The 26,332-nt window shown below is 40.7% G+C and overlaps 1 protein-coding gene and 1 long non-coding RNA gene across 3 annotated transcripts in view; one reads left to right on the top strand and one right to left on the bottom strand.

Moving 5' to 3' along the window:
• Positions 1-294: 294 nt before the first annotated feature.
• On the bottom strand, positions 295-13,425 carry LOC125331801. The gene is made up of 3 exons (XR_007206201.1): positions 13,222-13,425; positions 5,430-5,501; positions 295-490 (listed from the first exon to the last, which is right to left on the bottom strand). It is a non-coding gene; the product is annotated as an uncharacterized LOC125331801 (long non-coding RNA).
• A 10,127-nt stretch (positions 13,426-23,552) lies between these two features.
• Positions 23,553-26,332, top strand: part of PRKCD (protein kinase C delta) — a 60,691-nt gene continuing 57,911 nt past the window's right edge. For both annotated transcript variants that reach the window (XM_048315209.1, XM_048315210.1), the window contains exon 1: positions 23,553-23,694. The gene's annotated coding sequence lies outside the window, so the exon portion shown is untranslated. The remainder of the gene's footprint in view (positions 23,695-26,332) is intronic.

Below are 26,332 nucleotides of genomic sequence, written 5' to 3' on the forward strand. Positions count from 1 at the left end.
ATAGTGTTGTTGAATGTGGTTAGTGACAATGGCACTTTATCTCAAAAAACTATAATTTAAAAGCACCATTGTGTTTTTCATGTTCTTCCCACTTCTAGGGATGGATTTCTGTGGAGAGCAGAACTGAAAACTGCTTTCATTTTGTTACTCAGCAACATTAGGGCCAAAGGAGAGCTTATGACACTCCAGAAAAGACATTAATTTCTCTGAAAGCTTAGGTTTGGTTCTATGTTTGCATGTGTGTCCCTCAGGTGGGGCTAATTTCTATCCTTTCTTACTGTACATACCTGTATTAGTAATTTTCAGTCTTGCCCTGCTCATATTTTGATAGCAAGCAGCTGCATTATCACAAAAATATCTCTCCAGAGAGATACAGGGGAGAGAAGAGGTCACCACGAATCCAAAAGAAAATGAAGGCACAGAAATATCTCTTCTTGGAATCCTCAAGTACAGGCCTTCAGCAGAGATGATGGGGAAGTCTTCCTTTCACCTATTAACAGCATCAAGAGTATCAAATGTTTTGTTTCAGCTACTTTGGAACGAAAGGAAAGGTAAGAGCAAGAGAGAAATACTCTCACCCAGATTTAAGCTGTCAGAATGGAAATGAAGAGAAGAAATCGAATATAATACTCTGTGATATCATATGACACTCAAGCTTCAACCAACTCCCTTCAGAGATACTGTTAGGCAGAGTAAAGGCTCCCTTGTCTTCCTCTTTTCCATTTACACATCCCAAGATTTGCTGTGAAAGGAAACACCAATATTTTCCTCCAAATCTTTAGGGAGAAACAGCTTCATGTTTTTGCAGCTGCACTTGCCAGAACGCTGTTCCCACCAGTCCCTTGGCTCTTTCCTCAAATGTCCCATAGTTCAGATTCCTTCAAGGGTAACTGTCAAATCCTCATATTAGTCCCCAGGACACAGAGACATAATCCCTGTCTTTAAAGACTTCAAATTATTTTCCCATTTTGCAGTTGGTACAGCTCCTTCTATGTAACGCTGCCAAAAAAACCCAACACAGCACAGTGACCAAACCAAAAAATTGGATTTTTTTCCTGTTTTTTTTTTGTTTTGCTTTGGTTTTTTTTTTTTATTTATTTCAGGACCCAGAAGCTGTCAAAGGCATACACAATCTGTTGAAAGCAGCAGTTGGGACACATGCCTTGAATTTAGAAGTTGCCCACCTGGATCTGTGTTGGGGGTTTTTAGAAGTTCCTTCACAAAGCCCAGAGCATCAGAACAAGGCTCAGCAGCAGAGAACACTTTGCTTTATTCTCCTTGGCAATGTTAGCATGTTTATCCTGTCAGTGCTCACAGAACAGCCTGGCAGTGTTCCTCCCAGAAGACCAAACCTCGTTAAAGACAGCAGAAAGACAAAACAGCCCCCTAGGCCAGGTATCTCACAGGTATCTTTTGCTTGACTCTGCCCACACAAGCAATCAAATCTAGTAAAAGGTTAAGAAAAGGAATAAAATGGGTAAGAATTAAAGGTGGGAGTAGGAATATTACATGATGATAGCAAGTAAGACACAACTCTACTTCAGTTCTTTCCCCTTGTAGCTACTCCAAAAATTAAAGGACTGAGAAAAAATACCTGCTACCCCTGCACATAAAGTTAACTAGGGTTAATCTCTAATGCCTGCCTAACACACTTACGCCTGTGCAGACACACTGACATCTAAAAAAGACTTGTTTACTGTGCTGACTTGCACTGTACATAGTTTTGTGAAAAATAATTCATATTTTTCAGCAATTAGGACTACACACTACAATGCTATGCAAAGAACAATAATGTTCTTCATCACAGGTCTGTTCTGTTGGAAATTAAAAACAGTTGGAAGCACTCAGCCTCCAGATTGTGCTGAAGTCTTTTAGAAGCTCTCACTGGCTAACACCTGCCTTAGAAGTAACAGTTTAAAAATCAAAGAAGCCTCGGTTGCCTCCACAGCATTGACCTGCACGTGGATGTGGTTCAGTAGCACAGTGCACAGGATGTGCTGGCAACCACAAAGCAGGTGCCAGACAGGAATATTGCTCCTGAGGCAGAGAACTTCCCTCAGTTCCCTTCACAGGTACTGCAACCAAAATAGTGCCCTCAGTATTTATAGCCCCATAAAGCACTCCAAAGGGTTTAGTCATCAGTGTGTGACGATGGACACACCCCTCAAGGGCTAAAAACGAAAATCTGTTCGGGACTCCTGACCCGGATCTGCTGAGTGATGCACCTACTCTCCATCAGCAGGGATGTTTTATTAGCTTCAGGTTTCCCTGCGGTTATTTACCCAGTGACATCTGAGCCCTCCTTAACGACATGCCTCGAGCAAAGCTAATGATTATGTGATTAATCTGCATAACCCTTGACTCGGAACAACTCTTGTCAACTCTTGACAAGAGCAGTTCACAAAACTGCCTTCCCAGCCCCTCCAACATACAGCAAGTCATGCAAAATAAATTCTTAAGAGGCAGCAGGGCAAGGTCATTTGAGCCCTTCGCATCACTTAATTCCAAGTGTATGTATATTCATCCACCCAACACAGCAGAAAATGCCTTTGCTTTCTTCCAAAGGAAAGTGGAACAAGCAAGTGATATTTGCTTTAAATAAATGGCAGCAGGTGACATACCTGGAAAAACACACCAAAATTAAAGTTCAAATGGTAATGAAGATTGAGTTTTATATGGAATCATTTACCAAACCATGTTTTAGCAGAATCAAAAGGCTTAAAAAAATAAAAATAAAATCACCACAAACCAAAAATCCCACCTGGTGGAATCCCTCAACCCATTTTTAAGCTTTTCCATAAAACTCATGTGGGACTTCTCAGATTGTTACCAGCACAGACTGGATTAATCTGAGCTCTTCACTGTTCTTTGAAAGGGCACACCAAGATTAGATTTCCAAGAAATCACAGCTGGTGTGTTCACAAATGAACAACCAAAGCACATATGAAAAGAAAGATTCCTTTTAATCCCCTCTATGGTATCTATTTCCTTCTTTGTTAATGAAAAACACAGAATGCAGTTCTCAGCTTTTATAAAAATGTATACACCATGCCTAAAACTGATGGTATCAGAAACTCCACTGCTTAGCTGCAATTAACTGTGATTTCCACTGCCCAAAATCATCTTGAGGATAAGTGCTCCACATCCTGTTTTGATTGCCTTGCCTGCTTCTGTTTCTGTGCCCATGGATAAAGAACACAGAAGAGAACCATGGAGAAAAGCAAGAAAAATCCAAAACAAGTTACAACTAAGAAAACAGAGTCATCACCTATTTCCCTAGAATATTCACATTTTTCTTTTGCTTCTCATGCTGTAGAAAATGATTAAAGTAGAACTAAAGAAAGCAGCATGTAATTTGCAGCAGTTGTATTAACAAAAAAAATGCTTATTTCTAAGCACCTCTCTTTACCCAACCACTACTTCCACACAGTGGTACTGCAGAACAGCTTTAAACCAGGACAGTAGAATGGAAAAGTACATAATATAACTAAGGATTGCCCCAAAACCTCTCGATTACTTTCCTAGACACGGCTTTCTTCAAGAGTATCTTTGCAGAAGCCCCCAAGATAAAGAGGTCTGTGTTTAACTTCTCTTGTACAAGATGTAGGATAGGGTGATACAACACCAGAAAGGCACATAATTGGTATACTAAATACATTTTCTGGCAACTCACCTCAAACGGAAAGAGAAACAGAGTAAGAATATAAATGGGCAAAGCCCATTCCTTTCTGGAGATCAGTTCTGATTTTATTTCTAAAGGGTCAAACTGCTTAACCATATGAATTTGTATTTTTACTGCTGACAGATGAAGCTAACATCACTTACAAAGAAGACTTGAGAATCCACTTTCAGGTATTTATTTTCATAAACCATTTAGCCAGAAGGTTGTTGCACTGAATTTGCAACTGTGCAGAAAGATCCAGACAATATTTAAGTTTGAATCCCTTTCTAGCCTACACGTAACCTAAATGCATTTTATAAAAATTTATTAGTTTTTAACCAAATATCTTCTTGCTACTTAATTCTGATACACACATTTAAATTTTAGTTGCCATCCAAGAAAACTGAATTTTTATTCAGCAATGAACTCTCTTTGAACTCATAACATCCAGAAAGGTTTTTGGGCTATTGCTCCACTCAGAACAGTGTCAAAAGGGAACAGACTTAAAGAATCTTTTCCCACAAGGTGTGTCCCTTCCCGGGCTGTCATCTGACAGACACATGAAAAACACCCAGTGACCACAGAATAGAATAGCTTAAGGGACAAAGGTGACAGCTGTACAAACATATTTTCAATGCCAGGTTTATGTAGGGCAGTGAAATGCTTGGTTCTTAACCTTCTGAAGCCATCATATATAAAGTCTCCCCAACTGTTTCCAAGAAAAATCAAAGGCTTAGAGCTCCAAAATGAGACTTCACAGAAAAGTCAAACATCTTGGAAAATGAACAAGTCAGATTTTGCCTGTGGCAAATTTTACAGAAACCTCTTGACGCTGCCTGAAAGGCTGGTTTGGTTTTGCTTTGAGTTTCTACCTCTTGGCTCTTGCTTGAGAATGCTTGGGCAGATCTCAGTTTTAGCCTTCAAATTACAAAGTGTCCGTGGTGTGTTTGACACGGCTCCAGGACAGCGATGTCACACAGGCTGCCCTGAGCTGCACAACGTCCTGGCTCAGTCCTCTGCCAGGACACGGCCTGCCACTCCTCTCCTACAGGGATTCAGAGCAGAGAGAAGAGAGGAAAAATGTAATCTAGAGGGGTGAAGCTTTGCCTGGGGCACAAGGGAAAATAAATTCATTACAAAAACCAGAAGGAATTAATTTAGTGCACAAAAGGGGACTCCCTTTGGTACCTGGCACCTCCAATAATAAAGAAATAGCTGAGGAATTAGAACCAGGTGAGGCCAAAAAAGACCCTGATTTCCTTGTTCATCAGTGATGGGTGTTAACATTTTGCCTACAGCAAGATTGATTTGGAAGCCAGTTGCTTAAAAGGATCTACAAGTAAGAGGAGGGATTTTTCATCCATCTGAATAGAAACCAACATCATCCTCCTACACTTATTTCCCTTAAAGAGCTCCAGGTTGTCTGTGAACTCAGCTACAGGAGTCAACAGAACTGGAGCAAAAACTCCTGGTGCCTTCCACTGAAACCAGTCCATGACAATTCATTCAGTTTTACTGAGGCTGATGCAAACAACAAGAGCAGCACAGCACAGGACCACAACTCTATGGCTCTACTACTGGCTTTTCCTGATACTGTTTTAGGCAGTGCAATTCATTTAATAAGGAAAAACACATCGATTTGAACAGAAAACAAGGTACACAGCTGAGCTGGTCAGGAATTCTTTGATGAAATACCAAATAAGACTTTTAACCTGATGTGGGAAAAAACTCGGCTGAAGGAATAAACAAAATGTAAATACCAACTTACCTGATACTAACAGGTGTTTTCCTGTAGTTGTCACATTGCTTGCATTGCTCCTGAGTCACAGTATGAAAATCCCTTACCAGAAGAATCAGGTCAATAGGAGTATCCACATGAGACCAGGAACATTAAAAAGAGGAAAAAAAAATATTTACACCTGAGTCAGCATCAACCAGACTGAATCACTGTCAGACAAATAAGGAAGTTAGAAAACTCTCTCTGACAGGTATTTTGTTTGGGAATTTCCTCTTCCATATAACTTGAGATATTTTAAATCAGTTTTTGTTGCAGAAGCTGATTAAAGGAACAATGAGGGGAAATCAAATGTTCCTCAAAATTAAGTATTATATTAATAACGTTAGATGACAGTGTTCTCTAAATCCAGTCTCCTGACTGTTGACATATATAGTGATAAATTGCTTCCACAATTTTTTGATACATAACAATGCATTTATGAACATACATGGCTAGCATAGTTTGCCCAGCATGCACATTATAATATTATTTGGGTTTTTCACATTAATGCACTCTCAAGTCAAGTATTGAAGCAGGAGACAGAAGGATTCACCCCAGTGAAACCACAAGAGAGGAGAATCAGGACAGTAACCGTGCTCAGTTATCTGTGAGGAATGCTGGTATATAACTTGCATTATATTTTATCCCATTTACTGTGAAAGCATTAGAGGACTCTAATCCCAATTGCCATAAATGTGTCTTTGCTTTAGTTGATGCTCACGTTTATCCTCTACATATTAGACTAAAATACATGTTTTTCTCTTCACTCAGTGGTTCATCCCTTTGGCTCAGCACTTGACCTCTTTACAGCTTAAAGAGGTCTTCAAGTAAGAGGAGGGATTTTTCACCCATCTGAACAGAAACCAACATCTTCCTCCATTACTTATTTTACCTTAAAGAGCTCCAGGTTGTCTGTGAACTCTACTACAGGAGTCAACACAACTGGAGCAAAAACTCCTGCTGCCTTCCACTGAAACCAGTCCAGGACAATTCATGGGTTTTCAGTCAGTTTTTTAGTGGTTTTTAGAAGTGGTTTTCAAAAGCGGTTGCTCTGCATTGATGAAATCAAAGGATGGAACTGTCCTAACATCACTAAAACTCCTCCATCACCTTCAGCATCTTAAATCTACATTTTGGTCTCTGGTCCACTGGACTGTACAGAGCTCTAGTTCTACACATTAGAAAACCCCCATTTGGTCATGACATTTTGCTCCTAAGTTTTTATGGCAATAATTAAAAGTAATTTTCAATGCCATTGAGTTCATTTCATTAAAATTAAGTATTTCTAATCAAATACATTAATCCCTCTTGAACAAGTGTGTCTGTGCACAGGAACAGAAGAAAATACAAAGCTTTCATGGCAATTTAGGCAGATGGAATACAGAAAATATAGTTATTAATTTTAATCTGACTGAAGTTCACAGAGCATTTCTGCCAATCCTCAACACTGAAGGGAAAGAATAAATAATTTCCCTACTGACTTCTGCTTCAATAGGATACAGAAATCAGATGAAAATATTGCTTTTTATAACCACTGGGCTAATCAAACATTTCTGGCAGACTCTGTAGCAAGAGAAGGACTACAAAAGAATATTTTAGTCTTCTTTGAAAAGTGTATGAGTGAGAAGAAATGAGATTTTTAGTGACTCGCTAGATACTTGTGTAACATTAAGTGAATTTTGTCTAGGCAACACTTAGGAAAAAGAATGCTTTTGTTATTCCAAACCTTTATCTTTTAAATGGAAGTATGAGAAATATCCATCATTCACACTCAATTTATTCTTGAAGAATCCTAGAGCTGCACTTCCAGTACTAAGGAGTCTAAAGTGAGCAAATGGACAGATCACAGGTAATGAAAAGAAAAAAGGAACCTCTGAGTTCCATCTGAAAGCCTTTCCCTGTAAAAGACCCAATGATTTGCATTAGTGATGTCCAAGCCTGTGATGTTACTGCAGAATATTCTGAGCTTTAAAATTTTTCCCTCTGAAAGAAATTACTTCCTTTCCTGGAATAAGCATTTCAAATACCCAGCCAGCAAAATTCATTATACAAGGGCCATAAAGGTACTCTCAGATCATTCTGGCTTGAGCTGCATTTTCTCCGCCCTGGTCTATAGATTTATCCCAAATCTCTCTCTACACCCTTATGAAGATATTGATGCAGACTTAACTTCTCACTTGCCTCCCTCACCCATTATGGTCAGTCATCTGTTCTCTTACCAAAGGGCATCCTTCCCTTTTTATTTGTGTGAGCCTCTTCTAAAGAGATTTTCATCTCAAATTCCAGAAGCTGTAATATTAACATGCCCACTCCATGCCATTCATTACCTTCGTTACTCAGCCAAACATTCTACTTTCCTGCCCCCTTACAGTTGTCACATCTTTTCAAGTCACAAGATTTCAATTTACACGGGATTGGGTGAAAAGGGCTCCTTTCAGGCACAACTATGGGAAAAACATAAACAGTGGCAGATTTTTTCCTCCCAAAAACTCAGGTGTCAAATTCAAATGATCACATGAGAACGTCACAAGAAGTTTCTAGCTAACACATCTGCAGGATAAAAGTTGACCCAAACACACTCTATAGATTCAGAAAATAAAGAAGTCCCTGCTTTTCATACTTTTTAAAGATAATTTTGTTCTAGTATTGGTTTCCAATAATTTGAACAGTAAAATTATCATCTGTGATGTTGTGCTTGTTTCAAGCAGAACTTTCAGTCATTTGGCAATAGCCAAGTACCACAGGGAAGAATCACATCATAAAAATATGACCTGCCACACATGTGTAAAGGCTCACTAAGTTTGAACGTAACATCATTAAACATCCTGATTTTTCTTCCCCTTTGCTATTTCAAATGTATTTCTTTTGCTTACATTAAAGCACAAATAGAAAATTAAAGGGTCCACATGAGTGGTTAGGAAACTAAGTGTACTCTGCAAAGAACATAATAGGATTAGGAAAACAGTAGCATTTCTTGTTAAGTAGGGAGCAAGGAGACTGTTTATGAGGTTTGGGGGTTACTTGATCTCTTCAGGAAAGCGTCTTAGAGAGCAGCAGCTGATCACAAGTGGAAGGCCTGGGGCACAAGGGCACATAAAACATGCCCTGAGCACAAGAAGGAGCAATTCATTCCTTTCATCTCTTCTGTGCCCTACTAAAAGGGGAGATTAATATTTCAACAACTATTGCAAATTGACTAAAGGAAAATATTTTATCCCATTCTGCAAAACTTTACTCAGTAACTAAGGAAAAAAGCCGGTAACAGAGTCACCAAAAGTTTGGTAAAGAACAGAGGACAAGGCAAGGAAGCGCAATAATATGAATGCAAAAGGATTTTCACATTTAAATGAGATTCAGCCTCATGAATCATTAACATTTCCATCTCACAAGGACAAGTTATCTCAAGACATCTATCTAACTGCTTTGATGTTCTTTAAAGGGGACATAAATACAATTCCTTCTATTACATTGCTGCTGTAACAAGCTTGGTGTGGTTTCGTTTTTTGTTGTTTGAGGTTTGTTTTTTTGTTGTTTGGGGGATTTTTAACCACTGTAGTTACATTTTCAACAACTACACAAAGCAGCTTTCCATTCAGAGAAAACAGCAGAATTTTAAGCCTAAATCAGTCTGTGAGACAAAGATAAACATCTTCTGCTTCATGATGGAAATCATTCTGATTTTGCAATTGATGATTAGTAAAGCTACAAGCCAAGTGATGAAACCTGACACCCTGGACAAGCACCAGCTCCTGACAGAGTAGACAAACTTCAGCAGCCATGGAACTGAACCCTGCACTGTGTTTCCATTTGCCATCCAACTTCCTTGTGGATAAAAGCACTACATGGATTGTAATACATGCCTGAGCACCACTGGTTTAGATCATTTTCTACAAAGCATCTCATTTTAGATGTTTCACTTATAATGCAAATAAACAACAAAAGAAGGTCACTAACACATGACCTTTTGTCTAAAGACAGTGTTTGCCCTTGTCAAGAACTGCATTCCTTCAAATGCCCTGGGGACTCTCTGCATGAATGATTTTGCATCTGAAGTTCCTTACCTGTACTTCACCTATGTCTGAGCTAACAAAACACCAAAGCTCCGTAAGTTACTCTCGATTTCAACACTCGGAAGTGAAGTTTGCAGCTGTGCTGGGCTGAGACAGAGCACACTGTTGCTCTTTATCCTGGTTTTCCCCAGTGTAGAAGGGTTTTGTTCCTCCCTGAGGAATGATAACCCTGAAAGCTAAGCCTGAGCACTTGCTTCCAGCTCTTCACCTGAGGGCTCTGCAATGCTGTCAAAAACGGGTTTTAAACACTGTCACAGTAGCAGCATCTGCTTTAGATGGTCTGCTTTTCAAACCCTCTCCTGTATCATGTAGCTGCTGGATTTCAAGCCTGGAAACCCTGATATTTCAGGACCCCACCTAACACTGACTGAATTTTACCAGAACTCCTTTTGGGACAGCAAGTGGTCTAGGACACAGTTTGAAATAACCAAAGTTATAAGTGACAGATCTTTTGTTAGTAATACGCTGATGACAAGAGGGCAGAGACCTGAACACCCTCTCCATTCTTGCACTGTACAACATTTAACAGACTTCACTAATAAAAGCAGATTATAACAATTAAATATATGTAATCCTTTTCATGAAAATATAATCAGAAAACGTTACATTATTTTATGCTATTTATGCAAAGATCCCCCATATGTAGCAAGCTATTCTGAAATGCAAGTTTATTGGAAACCAGACACAGCACATCCTGCAAGCCTGGACTCTGTGGATGAACACTCCCCAACAGCAGCAGCCCCAAACTGGAGCAATTTGAGCCATCACAGGCCCAAATGTGGTTTCTTTATCTTTTCAGTTCATTCTACTTGCCCTGCAGCTGAACTTAACCTATTAATATATAACAGTAAGGAAAGATTTCCTCTGGAGACAGCAATGCACTTAAAACAATAGGTAGCTGGTATTATTTTCATCTTACAGCAAAAGCAACATAACAGCTCTCCTGGTCTCCAAACACCTCATCCTTTAGAGCACATTCCATTTTACTGGGATCACAGGAGACAATTTCTCCCAAATCAGGCACAACATTGGTGCAAACCAGCACCTTCCTCATCTGCAGCATTAAATAAAACATGAATCAGAATCTCAAAGAGCAACAGGCTGCTTCTCTCAAGTATGTTGTGAAGTACCAAAAATTTCTACAGAACACGGCAGAAACATGATGTGAAGACATAAGAAACCAGCACAAGCACACCAGTTAAACTGCTGCTTTGGTCAAGTTAATTAACAGTCTTAATGATCCTACCGAAGTCAGAATGGTGAGAAACATACAGACCTACTGGTTTTAGACTCTGGGGAAAATACTCTTTTACAGAAAGGTTTGGGGCTTAATGTGGGTGTATTAGCCACAACCAGTCCCCAGGGACAACAGTACAAACAATTCCTCTCATCATTTGAGCTGCACCATTATTCTTACACTGATGTGACACTCTCCCTACAATCCCACCCCCCCTCACTAATAAATGCTTAGATAAAAACTCCCACCATCTCCACCAAACAGGACCACTTCCTCATTACTGTGCTAACAGCACACTGAGCTGGAGAATCAAGAAAAGATGAGCACAACCTTTTCAATCTATTCCATGTGACAACTAAGAAAATCCTCTCTACCAGTCTATGCCAGGAAGATGACAATTAACCTATCCTGGACAGCAGCCACGCACATCAATCAGAATTGTCAAGCAAAACAAAGTGGTGCCCAGTTCAGAGCTGCACTGGCCTCGGGCAGGCAGCTTTCCTGCTTCTCTGGATCACAGAGAAACTTTCAGCACCTTGCAGAGTGAAACTTGAAACTGAGGCAATGATGGACAGTTTTAAACACCCACACCTGAAAGTCACGACCATCATTCGTGCTCATTCGCACGTACCTGGCAATAAGGCAGATTTTCAATAGAAATCTCTGTAAGATTGGGGTGCCTCTGTGCTGTGGGATAATAAGTTCTTAAAAGTACCAGTTTGAATGCTCTCTGCAAAGTAGATTTATCAGTCTACATCAGCTTCTCTTCACAATAACACTATACTGCAGATGTCACCTAAGTCTATTAGCTGTATTAACATTTATATCACATATTTCAATATCACTGATTCATCTAGTTTCTCAGAAAAAGGTACCTGCTTCTGAAATTTGAGCCAAGACTTACAGCCCATGTGATATTTCCAAGATCTGAACAACAGCTTTGTACTCACAAGAAACGTAAAATGATCTGGAACGACTCTTCATCACTCACAAGACAAGTTAAGACGCAAAATTGTAATTGCACGTTGTCAAGTGAAAAAAAAAGCTTTATCCTAGAGTTTCTTTAGGGGGTTTTTTGCCGTGGGGTTGGGGGGGTTTTTTTGAGTTTTTAAATGTTTTTATTTTCCTGAACCATCTTCAATGATGTATTTTTAGAACTGTCTTTTAATGAAGCCATAAAGAAGAAAGAAGAGCACATTTCCTGGCAACAAATCACTACCTGGCAGGACTCAATTTACTGAGGTTTTTTCAATTGCTTGAACCAAAACGCACATGACTCATTTTATCAAAACTAGAATTACCATTATTAAAAAGGGGATTAACGTGATAATTATCCCTGATGCCCAAGTAAGTGTCCCTCAATCTGCAGAGATGTTTAAAAGCTGAAAGAGCTATCAGTGAGATTGTCCTGAGTAGAACAACACTGAACTAAAATTCTGTTACAGTCTTGTTCACTTGTTCAAAGTGGCCCAAACCAACTGTTATTCATTAAAACCAACCCTGCCCCTTTAATATGCCAATAACTTGGAACATTTCCAGAATTTATGCCTATCTATGATTGTAAAACAAACAGGAAAAAAAAAAAAGGAATTCTGAAAATCTCCAACACATCACCACAGTTATTTGGTGCCACAAATGTGACTTCATCTCAAGGATAGGCAGCACTTCTTGCTCTGTGCAGACTCCATGCTCTAAATTAAAACACACCCAGGCTCAGTATTGTGGACAAATACGAATGTTTAAATGATCAAATTCAACATATAGAGACCACAAGGTATACCAGAGCTACAGGCAGTGGCTTAGGCATATACTTAGTCCTATGTTTTACAATAACCTGCCAAATATTTAATGTCTTGGCATTTGATGCGTACTGCCAGGCTTTTGAATTAATGTGAATTCAAGTAGGTGGAATATATAGTTCCAGGGGAATTCCATTATAACTTATCATAAATGAATCTTACCACCTACTATACCATCAAGTTCCTGTTGTGCCTACGGATTAGTTCTCAAGTATTCAATTTGTTTCCTATTAAAGAATCTGAACTCTGAAATTGTACATTTTCTAAAACTTGAAAGGCACTCACAAGGAACTCACTTGATAAAAATCAGTCATATTCTTGCATTTTTAGCTCATGGTGACTGTACTCATGTCCTGTTTTTATTAGGATATTTTGTCAGTTAGTAATTATTTGTACATCTCCCCTGATTAAATAAAGGACTAATAATCCAAAATACAATTTTATGAAAAATAATTTGATTTAAATATCACAGTATTAGAAAATATGAAAACCAGCTTGTATAAAGAATATATTTATAGTCAAATAATATTCCCTAGAGCACACACAATTTCTTCTCTGAATATCTTGACATTTCGTCTTCAGTTTTGGCAAAGAGGAAAAAAAAAAACAACCCAGAAACAAACCCAAAATCAAAACACCACTGACAATCTGCATATGTTGATTCAAATTAAACTCACCCAGGCCTTGCTAGAGAGCACTCAGGATGGATTCCTTCATGCAGTTCAAAACAGTTCTCCCATTTTGGCACAAGCACAGACCTTTACTAACTGATTTACAGATTAACATGGCAATGAAAATAATAAAAGCTTTTCTCAGCAGCCTTCATTTCTCCTGAAAGTTGGTAGGGTGAGGTTAAAGTAATGCAATGTGAAAAGGAGCCACACAAGTCCCTGGCCGTCCTGGCAATATTCATCAGAGGCACTGTCTAGCAGGAATTCAGGAGTTAAATATTTTGACTTTGACAGGAACATCTGTTTAAGCCATCTGCACATTTCCCTTGTGACCATTTGTCCACCAGAAGCTGGGCTAAAGCTAAAGGTATTTTGTATATCAAAAAATACCTGTCAAAGAAGGAGAAAAGAAGAACAGAATAAAAGGAAAAGACAAGGATAAAAGGGAAGAGGAACACAGAAGCATCCAAACAATAATAGAAGGAATATCCAACAGAAGGATATTTCCAAAAAGACAAAACCAGCAGGAAAAGTCTCAGAGAAGAAAATGAGAAAGTAAAGAAGAGGTGAATCCAAGCTGGAGCATTTGGACCCATGTGCAAACGAAACCAGTTGAAAGCACATGACTTCCTGGGAGCAGACCTCAGGGCTTGAGTCTCCATTTGTTTATTTTTTCCTGGAAATAAAATAGGTTTCAGTTCAGATTAGGATGACATTGAAGCTTTTTGCTGTATTACTATAATTCCATCATTCACTGCAAGATCACAAGCCCATCAAACAAGTTTACCGTTTCAAAAGGTGAATTCTTGTTACATCCAATACAAGAATCAGGACTCAAGGAATAAAATCTTTTCAATATGAGATACAAGGTGGATGTGATTATTTCTTTTTTTTTTTTTTTTAAATTGAGACTTAAATGGTTTTGAATGGGAAGAGCAAGTCAAAATCCTTTCTTCCTCCTATCTCCACCCACCTGGAGTCAGAACTCAGTTCATGAGAAACACACGCTGGATCCTGAAAACATTCACTATTTAGGACAAGTTTGGTGTTTACAGCTGGTGGATGAAATGCAGCAGTCAGCCCTTTGAGCAGCTCAGAGACCCACACACGAGTGCATTTAACTTCAAAGAAAGCATTGCAGGGTATGTGAGTACATGGATGGCTCTCCTTTAGCACTCACAAACATCAGACTTAAAACTCACGTGTATTTGCAGGTGCTCAAAAAGTAATAGGCCAAATGTAATTTAACCCTTTCAGCTGCACATGTGACTGAAACCCAGTTCATTGTAGGTCAGGCTCCTTCCTACTTGTCCGAACCACCATAACAGCTCCAGCTGCCAAAAAGAACAAATTTTGCTGCCTTCCTTTTGTGTTCTCTGTTTATCCCACGTCTCTCAAGCACAGAAACCCATTATTAAGTCAATGTTCTTCAGTAAAAAGGCAGAAAATGGGCCACATTTGTTTGGGGTTTGGATGTGTTGGTTTGGGTTTTTTTTCCCTGGGATAGCTTGCTGATATTTCAAGAGTTAAATCAAAGCATCAAGCATTCCAGCAAGCATCAAAGCTGGCACAAGGTACTCAGTGAGAACACGTAGGCAGGAAGACAGGAACAAGGAGATGGGGGATGATATGACTCCTGGTTTCAGCAGCTGTGAGCTGCTAAGTCTGTCCCCCCTGCACTAAGAACCATGCAGATAGTGGGCAGATATTTAGCAGTTTTTCCTTTTGCTTCACAGCCAAGTTATTAAGTCAGACTAAGATGGTAAAGTACTCACAACAGAAAACAGCACCCACACAAGATAAGGATCGCCTCACCTTTACCTCCAAGCTCTGCCACGAAGGAGGTGTGCACACAGAAAAAGCTCTGCTCAGACTTTCTGTCTGGTCTCAAATATGTATAATATCTGTTTCATTCAGCTTATTTGTTATCAAACTATTCAAGTCAATGTTGTAGTTGGAGGAATAAAATAGAGGGGATTTTTTCCACATGAGACTTAAGGAGACATTCTAAGCATTTGGTTTAAGCAACAAACTTTTCCTGCAGTTAATGCAAAACAAAGCTGTCCTCCATAGGGCAACTTGGAACAGGAATCTGGGTCAGGTGTTCTCAATTGCTTGTAGAGGAACCTTGCTTTCTGAAGAAGCCTAGGAAACAACCAGTTAAAATACCTGTATACTTAAGAAGTGCAATCCCACAAAATCTGAAAAGGAAATCACAAAATTACATTAGATCTTTGCAATTCAGTGGGGCTCTTTTCCCAGGTGTATAAAAACTAAAACAGCACATTGAGATTTTGATCCCTAAAGGACAGCTGTAAATACATGGATTTGACACAGGAAAACCCCTAATTTGTCTTTTTTCTTTTTCACCACTGTTGACACTTACTACTCCTTCTATAGAGTGCTTTCATCTGCACTGAAACAAAGACCATAGGGCCTTCAGTCAACCTGAGTTTGCCCTACTGCTATAGAGGAGATACAGGTATCTTCTGAGGAGGGGGAGGATATAAAATCATTAACAGAGAATACACAATTGTTCTGAAGTCCTAAATTGCTCTGAAGTTTTTCTGAACCTATACTTTCTCCTAAAAGCTTGAGCAGGAAAAAACCCTATTTAACTAGACCAGGAGGGACTTCCCCTCCTCTACTCTGGGCCTACCTGAAAACAAAGTCTAAATAACCATAAGGAAACTATTACCTCTTCTCTCGCCTCTTCCTCCTCCAAATGATTTATATCACTGGCATCCTCTGCATAACCAGCTCATAAAAGCTTCCTCACAGTTCTAAACTTACATGTAGAACACACTTTCCTATAGAAAGTGAAGACACTTTCCTTCACAAAAGTGAAGAAATTGCCTCCAAACACAGTCTTAAAAATTTTGCTGAGTAAAAGTAGTTGGAAACATGGCAAACGTGCCCCTCTAAAAGTTTTGTTCTTATCTTCAAGCAAGTCAAAACCACTGGAAGAATGTGACCAATAAAAACAGCACCTATTTGTCCTTCTCAATAACATTTACTGTACTGACAGCATGAGAAGGCAGCTAGTTAATATTTGAACACCTGAGTTGTTCCTCCATTTACCCTTCTGTCACAAAAAAAAACCACAGGCACCTTTTAATCATGAGAATGACATGCAGTGAATCATATTTAATATCAGCCTGATGAGAAGAAAAATTCTGTGGTAATCTAGGACACTAAGCCTATCAAAAGTTCCCATACGTTCAGGTATGTTGTAGCTCATCCAGGCTTGAATGATCATATATATTCAGGTATGCTACGGAACAAAAAATATGTAGACCATTAACTATTTAATTATATACATAATGATATGTAAATTATGGAAGATTTAATTATACATAAAATAATTTGCTTACAAAAATAAAAGGGATCGCACACCAACTGACTTAAACTACGTGTACTTAAAAGTGTTTCTAAGTGGAATTACCTTCAAAGACATATAGGGTCAGCTCAACACTAACCAGAAATCTAGGTTTGACCCCATAAACAGTTTCCAAGTGTGGCAGAGCAAGGCCACACACTAGAATTCAGCAGACACAAGACACCATGCTGGTATCAAGACCCAGCAACTCTACAGCCTCTTTTGGACAGAACTTTAACACCCCCAAAATGAACTTTTTTTGACAAGAAACATAACAGATTGTTGAGTAAAATTAACGTCCCAGTTGCATAGAGGTAAAAATAGCTGAATTTACTCAAGAAACATATCTGGAATACTGGCTCTAGTACTTCTAACAACATAACCTGTCTTCGGACACATTTGCAAAGTAGCTCTGCTACAGATGGACTTTCCAACTCTGTTGATAGCAGCTTCAATTTATGTTTATACATCTAAGTCTTCTGGGAAAGAATCAATTTTTAGCCTGTTACTAAAAACTAGAGTAAATATTCTCAGTGTCTTTGTTATTTTACCAGATCTTGACAGAAACATCAAATCCTTCCTTCACTCTGCTACCAACAGCAGCAAACGTGCACAAGAAATGAGAGTTTGGCTCACCCATTATTTGGCAAGCTCAAGACAGAGCTATTTCCCCAAAACACTCTCTCTAACCCACATGCAGTGTGGGGAGGAGAGACATGTTGACATCTCTCTCCGAAGTCTCCTGACTCAACATCTGTGCCATGACTCCAAACATCAACTACACCAAACTCTCCCCGTGTGGTTCACCAAAACTGCGACATGCCTGGGGCAGGTGACCTCAGTCCTCCACCCTGCTCCTGTGCAAACACACACAGTCTGCAGTTTCATTATTGATGTTTGCTTTCATTTTAAAGGTTTACTAGCATTGATTTTGCATACTATCTTCTTTCACAGATACTGTGTTTGGCTTTTGATAGCAGCAATGGCTGTAGCAATAAAACCAAACCCTACTAAATGACTATCATAACATAATAATGGTCTAAATAGTATGTGCCCCAGTACAGGCAAGAAGATTAGGATGGACAGCTTGAAAGAGATGAAAACAGAATTATTAATCATTACTAGAACAAGGGAAAATACCCAAGCCTACAGCCCAAGCAAAAAAGAAGACTTGAGAATTGAATGTTAGTAGCACAAACTGCCAAAAGTTGTTCATTTGCAGTGGTCAAACTGTGCTTTAAAATGATACAACTGACCAATGAAATTAGGATTCAAGTACTCCCATATCCTCACACGAGGTCACAATAGGACATATTTTTCTTTCTGCAAAGAAAGCCTTGTTCCAGTCACAGTGTGGGACTAACCCACGTTATTGTCTGACAGTTTGATAGTATAGCTGATGCATTTTAAGAAGACAAAAAAACAACTCCATGCACCAATGCCATTGCTATTTGCATTTTTGGATAACCATTTACACTAATAAAAGAAAAATTTTTAGTTAATACCTTCTGATTATCTGTCAATAATCTAAAAATAACACTAGCCCTTTGTCCTAGGGGTGGGGTAAGTAGAGCACATTCTACAGCTCTTGTTGCTGTGCCTGGCATGTCCTGCTCCTTCACTGAGGGGAGAGCAGGACAGAGCTGCCTCTCCCTGCTGAGAGGAGGATAAAGCATGGCAGGGGCAGAGAGTAGAGAACAGCCACACTCACCTGCTCTCCCCCCACAGCCACACCTTGTGCCAGGTGAGTGACAGAGCAGAAGCCTGACCAACCCTTAACCTCCTGTTCTCATTCCCTAAAGGAACACAGCAACTGTAGTCCCTGGAAATACCCACACATGAGATAGGGTTAAAACCAAAATAAAGCCTGCATACATTATCCTAATATCTTACCATCTCATCAGACAACAGAATCTGACAAAATTTCCTCAGTGTTGGAGCTCTTAATAGCTGACACCTTTGAGACATCAATCTTAAAGCAGGAGCCACCTGCATTGCCTCAGGTGATTCTTAGTTCCTCTCAGGTGAGCAGCAAAAGCATCAGGTACTACAAGCTGATGTCATGTGATGGTCTAAATTCATTGACTTGATGGTCTCCAGCTTGTTCTTGTTGATTGATGAGACAACTTACAGCTGCAAATCAAAAGGGATTTGGGAAAAAAGCCTAAAATCCCTCCTGCCTCAGTGAGCATGCTACACTGTGAGTTGTGTCTCTCTATGCTGCCTCTGCTCTGTGCACAAACAGAATCTTACTCTCATGAACCTTAAATTAACACCAACAATCAAATTTTTTTGAAAGAGCTGAAAAACCAACCAAGAAATCAGAAAACATTGCTTGTCTTCTTTCACAGCATGGTTTTCTCCAGTACTCACAGGAATATAAAACCAACTCTGAATAGGACTGTGGTAAGCAAGAAAATTGCATCAATACATACACTTCCTTGTTCTCCCATCTATGTTAACTGCAAAGAAAGGCTGCTGTAAGGGGAAGTAGAACACTTACATTGCTCAGAATCAACACTGGCAGCTTGCATGTTGAAACCAAATGTAAGGGGGTGTAGGCAGTAAACACCATACAAACCTTTTTTTAAATTTAAATTCTCCTTAAAAACTAACTACAGTATCAAATGTTCAAATGCAGGGATCAGTCTCCTACCCTCAACAATGGAAGGCAGCATGGGGCTATTTGTAATCCTTGAGAGGTTTTGGGTTCCTTTTAAATGTAGCCCAGATTTTCAATCTTTTAGAAACTTCAAGATGACATGTGCATGTATCTTCTATGGAAACATGAAAAATAGGTTTTATTTAAGAAAGACAAAAAAAGCCTATGATTTTAATGCAATTACTTACTCAAGGAAGTAGGGCTTTTAAAGGGCTTTTAAAAGCACCAAAGTAGTGCTTTAAAGTAGGGCTTTAAAAGCACCAAACAGCACAACAATTGACAATGCTCCAAACAGGCATCTCAGCAAAACTGTCACAAAACTATTTACTTGTCTGGTTTACAAAGTAATCATATATAAAAGTTCCTTCAAATGAGCAGAACTGCAGAGTGGTTGGGACATAGGCATATCTCATTTTAATCTCAAATTCTTAAGACTCTTATCTGATAACAAAAAGGGCTCTGCAATAACTTAGTTACACAAACATGTAGAAATTCACATGATTGCATCTGACACCAAGACCTTCCCTGGCACAGCCAACTAACTTCTATATCTCATCCTCCAGGAAAAGGAAAATAAACCCATCATTCCACTTAAATTCTGCTAGCTACAGAACATTACCAATCTTCAAGTTCTACAACACAGTAAATGAAGCACAGAGATGATAACTTCTCCTAGGTGTAGAGCCTACCCACCGTCTCTCACCTGCAGATAGTGCTCCTGACTCAATTACAGCTCTGCACAGGGCACGTGCAACATCCACAGAAGCAAAGTCTAGCAAAGTAGGAAAAAAACCAACTCAGCTCCAAGTTAGAAAAAATGGAAGGCAGACCAATACAAAGAAGAAACCCTTCCTTAATCAATATAAAAACCTACAAATAAAAGCAGTAGAAATTAATGTATGTCATTATAGAAAGAATCTCTGAAGTTACAAGACTTCAGGAAAGGCAGGCCAATTCCTGTTTCATTTGGACATCAGTCCAAATGTTCATGGCAGCCAGACCTTCACATGACCAAATTCAGTATCTGTGCCATTGCGAATCCATAAAGAGCTCATGTCCTTCCCAAAGAAAAGCACGAAAACCTGGAGGAAAAGCCTGACAGAGACATTTCTGAGATGAGAGAGACACAAGCCTGACACAAGCATTTCACCCCAACCTTAAGGAAAAGCTGAAGACAATGAACAATGCTTAAAACACTTCAGAAAGTGAATCTGCACAACAGACCACACACCCGTGTAGAAGGTAATGGGTGGAAACTCCCATCACCACCAGACTCTTCACACCTCCCACTACTACCAGAAAAGAGGAAATGAGAGCAGGCTTTTGGTGGTTAGGCTTGGGACTGAGAGACCAATGAAGTCCTGCTACAAAGTGGGACTGTGAAAAAATGGCAGCGACAGCCATGACTGTTTTCTGTTCTGAAATTACATTTCTGCAAAAGTCATCATCTCTGCATAAATCAAGTATCTGCCATCGGAACTAAAATCACATTTGTTTGCTGAAGGTAACAGGTACTGTTAACAATAGGTTATTACACACTTGTGGAAAGTGATTTCATACCAGTCTGGCTCAGAAATCTTCAGAGAACAAGTTCTTAACTGCCACTAGAAAATTTTCACTTATATTTGCTTCAGAAAGTTTTCTCTCTAACTTTTGTTTCTAATGTGCATGTTCGAAGTCACATCACCCCTTACTGTCACCATGTCATACGGCAAAAATTAAGTGGCCCCGGGTAAAGCAGATTTTCTGGATGTGAAAATACAAGAGAAAATCCAGTTGTAGGAGGCCCTGGTAGTTTACCTTCTCCCCAGAGATCTCCTGTAACAAAGCAGTGACTTACCATGGGATTGGGAGTTATTGGGATGTCTATCCAGCTACCAAAGAGATGAAATGTTTTAACCCAGCTTGAGACTGTTTTCTTTTTACAAAATATCCAAAGGCACATTTCAGATAAATGGATCAGAGACAGTACTGCCCTTTTACTTTCCAATAGTTACCCTGTAATCACTATGCAATCCAGCATTTCTTACTATTTACTTAGAAGCTGACAGAGAGCACTGCTTAAGGGTGTTCAGTAAGAACACATTTTCATCCCTCTCTCAAATCCACCGTACGTAAAATGGGTTAATAAAGCCTTCTGAGCTGCATTAGAATCTATTCTGACAAAAGACTCTCTCCAGCTGTAGGAGCATTTCCATGAATTTAGCATGGCTGAGTTGTATAGAAAAAAATGACAGAAAATAGGCAGCAAGAAAGTCTCAGTACCAGGAAACACCTCAAATTTCTAAAGTCACATTAACAGTTGAGAAGACTCCCCATTTCATTTCCTGTAGATCAAATTTTTACATCTTTACTCAATCCTAATCCAACTTGAACCCATTAAATGAACAAAGATGTGAGAGGCAAAGCTCTTTAGGTCTTGCAAAATGTTCCGCAGTCAAAATAAGAAATTACTCTTTGTTTCAGAAAGACTTGGACAAAAGTGATGCTCTAAATAATTGAAATGCAGCTGTAGTTAACAAATGGTTTGCTGCAACATTGTATGTTAAGGTCACAAATGGAAATGGACTCTCTCTGACCACTTACATGCCATTAAATACCCAAAGAGCATGAAATTAAAAAAAATTTATCTTAAAGCACTGTTTCCAAACTTCACTGGAAGTATTGAAATGAGGAAAAGTCCTTGCCACAATTAGCTTCTGCTTTTTCTCCTCTCATTCAAACTGGTTTTAGTTTTGCTTTTATAACATGACGTTCATGAACTGCTCATGCATATAAAGCTCCTCCAGATTTCAGCACAACAGCAATCTACACAATTTTAAATGAGGGTCCTCATACAGTTTATTACGGCATCAGAGCTAATCAGATGACATTCTGTCCCAAATCAGGAAAATACTATTTAGATGTTCCAATAAAAGAAAAACCCCACACTTAACCATGCATAAGAACATGTATGCGTACAAAATACTACATATTTTAATTTGCAGCAGAAGTAAAAAGGAAATTATCTCAGATGACTCTGTTCTTTTGCTTCCACCCAAACTGTGATTGGCAATATATCTACTAGAGCTCTCAATTTTGAAATAAGTTTCTTCAAATTAAACTCTCCATATATAAACCAACTATTGACTGATTTATGTACATATTATAGCCTTTCCAAGATGATGTCAGACAGAACAAGGGGGGAACTTTGACATGACCTTATGAATATCAAGTGAAACGTTCTGGAAAGAAGCTGGATACCAAATGGGTGGAATTTGGCATTTCAGAAGTGACTCCGCAGCCATGTAACAGCTGGGTCACAGCCCCCGCAATGCTGACACCCCCCACTGCACACCAGGGTCTGGCACCTGCCCGGAGAAACACCCAGTTACCACAGCATCACAAAAAACCGCTGGGAATTTCATCACTGTTTTCAGCTAGAGCTGAATGAGGTCATTTAAGATGAAAAGGTGAGAGCAATTATATATGACCTGTGCGAGTTAAAAAATGATGACAAAGGTCTGCCTTGGAGTATGGAGGTGTTTTCTCTGGTTCCTACACTTCTCACATTCCTGTGCTGCAGCCCTTCCCTAAAGCATCTCATTTTAACACAAACTCTTCCAGTACTTGAAGAAAAACTGATCTCTATCACTCAGAGCAGAGCATGGACTGGGGGAGCCCCGGCTGACACCCAAAATGACCCGGTGAAGGCCTCCAACTTCGGGCACACCAGCCAAGGCTGAGGTCTCTGAGGTGAGGTCGCTGAGGTGACGGCAGTGACCACAGAGCTACGGGGTTCGGCCCCGTTATAAAACAACATCCATGGCTTCTACGCCACTAAAGAATGTTTTAACCAAAAGCCCAGTAAAGGGCTGAAGACACCTCAGCGCTGGTCCCCGCCGGGCACGGGCTCACTCCGAGCTCCGGCACCTCAAAGCCAGGCGCTTCCCCGTGTCCGGGTGATCAGCGGACCCAAACCTCCCAAACCCCAAGCACGCCGAGAGCGCTGCCGCGGCCGCAGCCCCCTCCCTCAGCACGGCACCGAGCCCAGGTGCGGAGCGGCGCCTCGGGCGGGGCCCAGCGCGGGGCTCCCGCTGAGGGCTGGGGCTTTCCTACAGGGGGCCGCTGCCACGGGAGAGGGGAGGGGGAACAGCCGAGAGGAGAAGGAGCCGTGGGGAGCCCGGGCAGGGATAGCCAGCGCCTCCCGCGGCACCTCCGGGGCGGGGCAGCGGCAGGAGGAGCAGCACCGGCAGGAGCAGGTGAGCGTGGCCGCAGCTGCGCCCGGGGGCGGAGCGGAGCGTGGGGCGGGGAGCGCCGGGCCGTGCCCGGCACACGCTGCTCGTCCCGCCCCTCCGCCCGCACTCCTTTGCTCTTTCTCTCTCTCTCTCTCTCTCTCTCCCGGGACAGCGCCCGAAACTCGGCGGCGGCCGCAGCACCCGACGGCTCCTCGGACGCGGTGAGTGCCCATACCTGCCCCCGGCGCGGCGCTGCCGCCCGGCAGTTCCTGCCCCGCCTGGGGTGAAGGAGGAAGCGAGACGGGCTCCGGCTCCCTCCGGCCCGCCCGGCTTCCGTGGGGCGCACGGCGGGCAGAGCGAGAGGGAGGGAGATTGAGGGTCCCTGGGGCTCAGCCCGCTGTCCCCCGTGTGCCCCCAGGCAGCGCCTCGGCAGCGGGATGGGGCGGGAGGCGGCGGAGCTGTGCCCCCGGCCCTGGGCTGCCTCCTCCGGAGCCTCCATGTTGGGCTGCGGGGAGGGGGCTGCGGACCCGGCCCGCCCAGACCTCCCCTCGGGCTGCCGGGGACGCGGCCGCCGCCTTCGGTGCGGGGCAAGCGCGACCTGGAGCGCGGAAAGCCTGTGGGGCTGCGGGAGGGAGAGTGCTGTGCCCCGTGCGAGGCGGCAGCGAGATCCCCGCGGTCGCTTTCTGACAGAAACATGGAGTTTACTCCCGGCAGAAATGCCAACTTTGGTACCACCAACTTTTTTTCCCACCCAGCCGGCCCGATTGTCTGTTTCAGTTTCCGTGCCACAATGAGTTTGAGCAGATGAAATGTACAGTCTTTTAAATGGTCAGGTTTCCAGCTGAGTGGCGACAGACAGTAAGAAATGAAGGAGCAGGAATGCCTGATGCTTTTGTGTACGTACATGCCAGGCGTGCATCTATTAAAAAAACAATTTTCAGTTCATCACTAGAGAATTCCCCGTTTGCATTAGGGCATGAAATATTGAAATAATTGGATTACAGCATTCTGTGGTTACCTCTGATATCTGTTTACTTGCGGGCCCTGACTGTTTCACCACTTCACTTCTAGATTGTCCAAGTAGCACAGAGCAGAGTGTACATCTAGACCTACGGGCTCTTGCAGGAGGTTTATGTGCAAGGATGACATTGCCCTGTATCCCATCCATTGATATGTCCGAGGAGAGAACTTGACTCTGCAGAGCAGATGGGTGTGGGAGAATCAGATCTTTACCTAGTTTAGAGACTCACTTAAAGCCTGAACTGCAATATTGAGTATCTCTACAAATAATAAGTGTCAAAATCCTTGATCCACTTGTGATGTATTTAGTTCCTTTTAGATGTTTTTTGCTCCTGGGCTTGTATAGTCAATAGTCTATTAACAATGTAATAGCAAATAAATTCTTCAGTTTTCCATCTCTCCAATGCTGTGCAGCACTGTGCTAATCAAATAGGAAGCTATAACCAGCATAGATTTCTGAGCAAGAACACTATGAAGAAGTGCTTCTTAAGTGGTTAAGCAATAATTCATAAGCATTTTTTTAAGTGTATATGCAGGATTTCCTGTTTATTTTAGTTCCTGAAAATGGTTATGTTAAAAAATGAGCTGTTTGTCTTTGGACTGATAGATTTCAGTCACCCCAAAACACTCCTGTGGGAACCTGCAAATACTGAGGAGAAAAACAAGCATAAGGCCGCAAAACATAGGTTTAGATTTTTTTTTTTTTTAAATGTTTCTCATCCTCACCTTGGGTTTCATAATAAAGTACAGGTGTGTGTTTTAATTTAAGAAATTATTAAATGCTGGCATTTTCAGTTTCTTTGACTCACATAGTTTACTGTGTTTTGTAAAACTGACTATGTCCAAGTTCTATGGACATATGATTTTCAGGATGAGGTACATTACTTTTGGAACTTCGACAGCTGAAGAATTGAAACGTGCAATAAGGTATTTCACTGTACTGCTAAACACAAAAGAACTTAGGGGCAGCACAAAAGAATTAAGATTTGGGAATCCTTTGAGATTTTCATCTCATAATTCAGGTTTAGGTATGAAGGAATTGCTGCCACTCAGTGGCTGGTACAAACATACAGAAAAATATATTCGGTTACACAGATGTGATGTCTGTGTGGGTAGTGAGAAAGTCGTAAGGTGATTCTGCTCAGGCAATATGTGTGAGATAATAGGTCAGGAAGATGCCCATATTTTTCTCACCAGAAAAGAGCTCGTTGTTATTTTTTTGCCATTTTGTACTTCATGAATTATAACCCACCTTTTCATTAGACATAATTATACAGTAGGGTCATATTTTTCTAATTGAATGCAACAGTGAAATAGCATCATAATTTTTACTTTTTGATCACATAGTATAGATGAAAAGATACTCTGTACAGAAGGTATTATTTAGAAACTATTTCTAAACTAAAAAACTTAAGGAATTTTCTAGGTACTTTTCTTAAAAAGAAATCTTCGGAAGAATCTTTCAAAGAGAACTTGGCTATTTGATGCTATATAGATCAAGGAAATAACAATAAATCTTGGAAAGATGCCATCTATTATTAAAGCAACTGATTTCCTGGGAGAAGCATAGAAGCTGTCAGGCCTCTGAGTTTATTTTAATGTCTAAAAGCCACAGTCATTACAATTAAAGTCCATTCAGATTAAGTCCCATCCCTGGAAGTGTTCAAGGCCAGGCTGAATGGGACTTTGAGCAATCTGCTCTAGTGGAAGGTGTCCCTGCCCATGGCAGGGGGGTGGAACTGGATGATTTTTAAGGTTCCTACCAACCTAAACCAGCCCATGATTCTGGTGAGTACTTCAGGGCCTAATAGTTTAAATTAACCATCCTTGTTCCCATTT

This window comes from Corvus hawaiiensis, chromosome 11 (assembly GCF_020740725.1).
Source record: "Corvus hawaiiensis isolate bCorHaw1 chromosome 11, bCorHaw1.pri.cur, whole genome shotgun sequence".
NCBI lineage: Eukaryota > Metazoa > Chordata > Aves > Passeriformes > Corvidae > Corvus > Corvus hawaiiensis.